At 39.3% G+C, this 5,862-nt stretch overlaps 1 pseudogene; it reads left to right on the top strand.

The window, feature by feature from the left end:
- The first annotated feature begins 897 nt into the window (after positions 1 to 897).
- Positions 898 to 5,499, top strand: LOC149201215 (ACT domain-containing protein ACR4-like; annotated as a pseudogene).
- Positions 5,500 to 5,862: the final 363 nt, after the last annotated feature.

Raw genomic sequence — 5,862 nt, 5'->3', positions numbered from 1 at the left:
GCGAAAGCTCGACGAGATTTATTCTCTTTCCTCGGAGACATATTCCCGGTGCATCAAAAGAAGCGTTTTGGATGGCTTGGGAATGGAATTTGTGCAATACAGTGTTGATCTGTTATTATCTAGCGATGACAAAAAAGAAAGACAACGATGTGCCAGCCATCCGAGGCCCCATTACCACGGCCACAACAAGAGCTCTTCGATCGCGTTGGTATGGCTGCTGGGATTTAAGCCCAGGTCTCCTCGGAGTCCGCCATCCAGGATTATAGAACCTGAATGCATCCATCCCTACTGACGGTTTGATCTCTGTCAGGTTACTTCTTCGTCTTGTGCACAACATGCCTTTGCGTCCACCATTTGCCGGATTTAAATGTTGACTGGTTTCAGCAAGACCGACTGCATTCCTTTTCTGGTCACGATGATGCTGTTTTGTTTTCTAACAAAGTCACCGTAATATTGTCTGCCTCTGCTCCGTTCCGCTCTCCAAAATAGCAAAGATCGATCCAGCTATCACCCTGTACCTTCCAAAGCAGACCCGTGGGTTACAAATGTGAAGCCTGCACTCTGCCCTAACGATATGAACTAGCTGCAATAAATCCAAAAATTTGGCCACAAAGCTGTTAAAGGCCCTATGATAGCGTTGCAGACACAGGCCAACACCAAACCCAACCTAAAATTGTGAATGAAAGAGAGCATGTCATCCGATAACAAGGCACAACGAGAAATTTGAAAACAAAGTGGGAAATCAAATTTCAAATTCAAATGTCATCCATGTGAGGAAGATAAATGGGAATCTGGGATAATAAATTAGACGTACTGTAAGTTGGTGGGTCCCGCGCTCGTCACCGGAAACACAAGGTGGTCGCCGGAGTCCCGTTCCATGGATATACGACATAAGTCATGGGGGCGCATACATATCCTTGACATACATAGCTGGCCCAGCATTTAATACACAATATATGGCTGGTTAGCCCTTGCCAAAAGTGACCCTCCAGTTACCGGGATGTGGAGTTAAATTGGCAACTGATTTAGAGGTTTTTCTTTTTACAGGTGGACAGTGCAAACAAGCATGGTATTCTATTGGAGGCTGTTCAATTCCTCACTGAATTGAACCTTAATATCAACAAGGCTTATGTTTCTTTAGATGGGAGATGGTTCATGGACGGTATGTTGTAATTAATGATATTATATCTTATGTTTTTGTAGGTTAATACTCTTAACATTGTTTTAGCCTTGCTCTGACAAATTCTTCTGCTGTGGCAGTGTTCTATGTCATAGACGAACATGGCACAAAACTTACAGATGAAGGCTATTAGACTAAACAAAGCGCAACTGAAATAAAAAATAAACATACACAACACATACAAAAAAAAACCTCACAAAACCATAACACAGAGATTTAATGTGGTTCACCCAACCAATCTGGGCTACGTCCACCAGAACAGAGGCATCGACAATCTTATTATTCAAAAGAGATTACAACAAATCTAATTCTTCACACATACTCTCAGCTCTCCCTATTTTCTCTACACACTTTACACACTCTTACAATCCTCTACGGGATTACATTTCTATATAGCTGGAGCATAAAACTGAATCATAAATTCCCTCACAACAAATATAGGATGCATTAACTTCTCCTCAAAAAATACTGGAGCTAATATAGCAACTAATCCTATTGTTGTCACATACATGAGATTTTTCCCAAATTTAATAAAACAGTCTACAGAAAATCTCAACAATCTCCACCTTGACAACAATTAGCCTGATTCCTTGTTCATTTATTATGTTTATCTTTTCTGCAAGCCATGAGAATCCAAACACCAACGTAGCTTCTCTAATGAAACTAGTTTCGTGAACATGTCTGCACAGTTTTCCTTCGTATGCACCTTTTCAAGAGAAACACCACTTTCAGTGATAACCTGTCTTACAAAATGGTACTTTATAGGTATATGCTTTGATTTACTATGATAGGCTGGATTCTTAGCCAAATGAATTGCACTTTGACTATCACAAAATAGCTTGATGTTGTCCTATTACCTGCCAAACTCACCAATCAAACCTTTCAACCAAACCGCTTCTTTGCAAGCATGCGAAGCAACTATGTATTCTGCTTCAGTAGTGGATAAAACAACAATATTCTGTAGCTTTGACATCCAGCTAATAGCTCCACTTGCAAGAGTAAAGACATACCCTGAAGTTGACCTTCTCTTATCCAAATCACCTGGAAAATCAGAATCAACATATCCGCAAACAAATTCACTACTTCTGTTATAAGTGATACAGTAATCACTTGTGCCTCTCAAATACCGAAGCACCCATTTCACTGCTGACCAGTGTTCTTTTCCTAGATTTGCCATATACCTGCTGACAACCCCAACCGCATGTGAAATCTCTGGTCGAGTACAAACCATCGCATACATTAAACAACCTACTACATTGGCATATGGAATTCGAGATATATATTCCTTTTCTTCATTTGTACTAGGACATAAACTTGAAGAAAGCTTAAAATGGGAAGCTAAAGGGAATGAAACAGGTTTCACCTTGTTCATACCAAACCTCAAGAGTATTTTCTCAATATACTTCTGTTGTGATAGCCACAGCTTACCATTGCTCCTATCTCTGAAAATCTCCATGCCCAAAATTTGTCTTGCTGCTCCTAGATATTTCATATCAAATGTCCTAGCCATCTGAGCCTTTACCCCGTTGATCTCTGTTATGCTTTTGCTTGCTAAAAGCATATCGTCAACATACAACACTAAGATAATGAACATGCCATTACTTAATTTCTTAAAATAAACACAATGATCATATTCACTTATATAATTTTGACTCAACATGAAAGAATCAAACTTCTTGTACCATTGTCGAGGCGATTGCTTCAGACCATACAATGATTTCTTGAACCTGCAAACAAATTTCTTGTTGCGATCTTGAACAAACCCTTCCGGTTGTTCCATGTAAATTTCCTCATCTAAATCTCCATGTAAAAATGCAGTTTTAACATCTAGTTGTTGTAATTCTAAAACAAGTAAAGCAACTAATGCTAATACAATTCGAGTTGAAACAATTTTTACAACTGGTGAAAATATCTCATGAAAATAAATGCCTGCTTTCTGAGAAAAACCTTTCGCGACCAGCCTTGCCTTGTACCTTCCCTTTGAACCATCAACACCCCTTTTCAATTTGTACACCCATTTACATCCCACAGTTTTCCTGTCTTTAGGAAGTTCTACCAAATCCCATGTGTCATTCTTGTGTAATGCCATCATCTCGTCCTTCATAGCTTCTTTCCACTTTTCACTTTTTGAACCTTCTACAGCTTCCTGATAACACAAAGGTTCATCATCGTTAGTGGTTAAAGCAATTGAAGTAACATAATCATCATACCTTCTAGGAGGACGTTTAATTCTCGTGGACCTCCTTAAAGATGTTTCTGGTACTTCCACAATTGGCTGATTAGTATCTGTAGGAATTTCTTTATGATCAGCATCCGAATCATGTTCGTGATCTACATCTGAAACTTGTTCATGAATTGCATCCGAAACCTGTTCATGACTTACATCTGAACCATGTTCATCTTGACCATCTTCAATATTTGGACTGGTTTCAAATTGAATGTGTTGAAGCTTAAATACATTATCCTGTTTCACTTTATCATCTACATCTGAACTTTCAAGTGAGGATTCATTAAATTTAACATCTCTGTTAATGATGATCTTGTGAGTAGTAGGATCCCACAATCTATATCCCTTAGTCCCATCACCATATCCAACAAAGATATACCTTTTTGATTTAGGATCTAATAGAACATAAAATCTCAACAAAGGCGTAATTGGGTACATTGAGAAGGTATGTATAAATATCTTTCAAACCAGGGTTGGCAATACAAAAGTATTTCTTATGTTTCTTGAATCATCCATGCGTTGTATTGTAGAGGTTGGCAACAAACCCTCGCGTAGTGCCTTTTTTTGGAAAACCAGCAGGTCTAGATGCAGCCACTGAACATATGACAATTGAATTAACAGGCACTGACCGACCGGGACTGCTATTTGAAATATTTGTCGTATTGGGTGACCTAAAATGTAACGTTGTGGAGGCGGAGGTCTGGACTCACAACAGGAGGGTTGCCTATCTTGTATACGTTACTGATGAGGACACAGGTGCGGCCATTGAAGACCAACAAAAGATTTGTAAAACTAAAGAGCTCTTGTTAAATGTAATGAGAGGAAACAGCACCATCAGAGAAGCTAAAACGGTGGTGTCAATGGGATTCACTCACACAGAAAGGCGGCTTCATCAATTGATGTTTGCTGACCGTGACTATGATAAACTTGATGGAACTAGAGACAGGGCATCTCTTTCTCTCAAGGACAACGACAACGCCAAGCCCCTTGTGACTGTTGACAACTGTTTGGAGAGGGGGTATTCTGTGGTGACTGTTCAGTGTAAAGACAGACCTAAGCTTCTCTTTGATAGATATTGTTTGCAGTTTGACAGATCTGGAGTATGTTGTCTTTCATGCCACTATAGACTCTCAAGGCCCACAAACCTTTCAGGTATAGCTCCAGCAACTACAAGGGACTTGATTTTTCATAGGATCTTTGGTTTTTTTTAAATGTTTATTTCCTAATTTGATTTTGTTAAACCAGGTATAGGTGGTTTCAGATCACATCCCTAATGGGGTTAATATTGAATCTAAATTAGGTTAAAGAAGAGTTAGGGTATTTATTTCCGTTCTTCTGTTTTGTGATACAGGAGTACTACATCAGGCATACTGATGGTTGCCCCGTGTATTCAGAAGCAGAGAAGCAGCGTGTGATTCAGTGTTTGGAGGCTGCCATTAGACGAAGAACATTAGAGGTATGAGTCCAAGGATCGAATCCATGGTGGAAATTTATTCAAAACCCTAAGACTTGGGATTCCTGGTGCATTCAATTTGATCCTTTTTAAATTTTAGTCAGCTTAGTGTGAGTTTTGTTGATGATAATTTATGAATTCAGGGTATGCGACTGGAACTCTGCACCAACGACCGTGTTGGGCTTCTGTTGGAGGTGACTCGCATATTTAGAGAAAGTGGGATGTTAGTTACAAAAGCAAAGGTGTCATTGCGGGGTGATAAGGTAGCTGATGTGTTCTATGTGACTAATACAGCTGGAAACCCCGTCAATGCCAAGACAGTAGAAGTTGTTCGCCAAGAAATTGGACTAACAATATCGCAAGTAAAAGACGATTGTATGCATACAAAATATCCTCCAAGGGAACCTGCCATCTGATTCTCCCTTGGTGATCTCTTCAAATCAAAGTCAGAGCATTTTCTCTACAGTCTTGGATTGATAAAATCCTATTCTTAGATGTTGTATTTTGGGCCTCTTGCAATGGAATTAAGTAATCGCCTTTGAAGGTTGTATGTATGGACGATGGTTCTCTAAAAACCATCGTCGTTCATTTGTTTTCCACTGTTACAATTACCTTGCTAAAGACAGAAATTGGTGTGATTCCAACATACTTCAGACTGAAATTCTCGATATTGGTACAACAATGCCAGGATCTGGAAAGCACAATACCACTGGGATTTGCCAAATATGATTTGTTGATCATCGAACAGAAGACCAGCAATGGAGAAATATTCACCACACTGGCCAGACATGGCCCTGTCATTTGATGACCCAGGAATTGCGAAATTGACCTCATCATAGAGAAGTGTGCAAAATTGGTAGAACTGAAAGAAGACCGCGCTAATTACAGTGGTGGTAGGAGAAAGGAACTAAACCCACCTAATCTAGAATTGCTTATACAAGTTGTACAAATTATAAGCTGATAAATAGTCTTTGTTCTACAGAATGACAACTCTTCAAACTA

The sequence above is a fragment of the Pinus tabuliformis genome, chromosome 2_1 (assembly GCF_031772625.1).
Source record: "Pinus tabuliformis cultivar Carrire ecotype Pingquan chromosome 2_1, CPIR1, whole genome shotgun sequence".
Classification (NCBI taxonomy): Eukaryota; Viridiplantae; Streptophyta; class Pinopsida; order Pinales; family Pinaceae; genus Pinus; species Pinus tabuliformis.
The sequence above is the reverse complement of the archived record's forward strand: the minus strand, read 5'-3'. Positions and strand labels throughout refer to the sequence as shown.